Genomic DNA, 531 nt, shown 5'->3' with positions numbered 1-531 from the left:
GAGTCCCAGTGACATCGCTTATAATTTAGCAAATGCGCAAGTATCATCCAGGTTGACATTGAGTGACAAGTCGAATTTCCCTGTTTCGTTATTACATATTAGAAATATCAAGGTTCACATCTTCTCGTTGTCATGTGCCATGTTATGTATGTTTTATTTATATTTGGTGAGAGTTGACACATTAGTAACAAACGCCTGACTGTAAGTGAAACCGATACTCAAATGGATGACAATGTACCAGCCGACGGTTCTGCGGTGAACTCACTTGCGGCAGCGGAATGAAGCCTCTCCCCGGGTGCGGTTATATCTGGGGGGGGTGTCCATTGACAGTTTAGTGACATTGTCAGACATGAGGCATTCTCCGGGTCCATTGACAGTTCAGACTGAAGGTGGCCTGCTCCCCCTCCGGGTCCATTGACAATTTAGGCCGAAGCTGGCTGCTCCTCGCTGATCCGTTGCTAAGGGCCCCATTCCCCCCCCCCCTGACGTTGCTAAGGGTGGCGTGAGCATGCGCCCGGTTCCGTGACGCAT

Source organism: Carcharhinus amblyrhynchos, chromosome 8, assembly GCF_965287045.1.
Source record: "Carcharhinus amblyrhynchos chromosome 8, sCarAmb.v2.hapA, whole genome shotgun sequence".
In the NCBI taxonomy this organism is placed as follows: Eukaryota; Metazoa; Chordata; class Chondrichthyes; order Carcharhiniformes; family Carcharhinidae; genus Carcharhinus; species Carcharhinus amblyrhynchos.
This window is presented reverse-complemented; position numbering follows the sequence as displayed.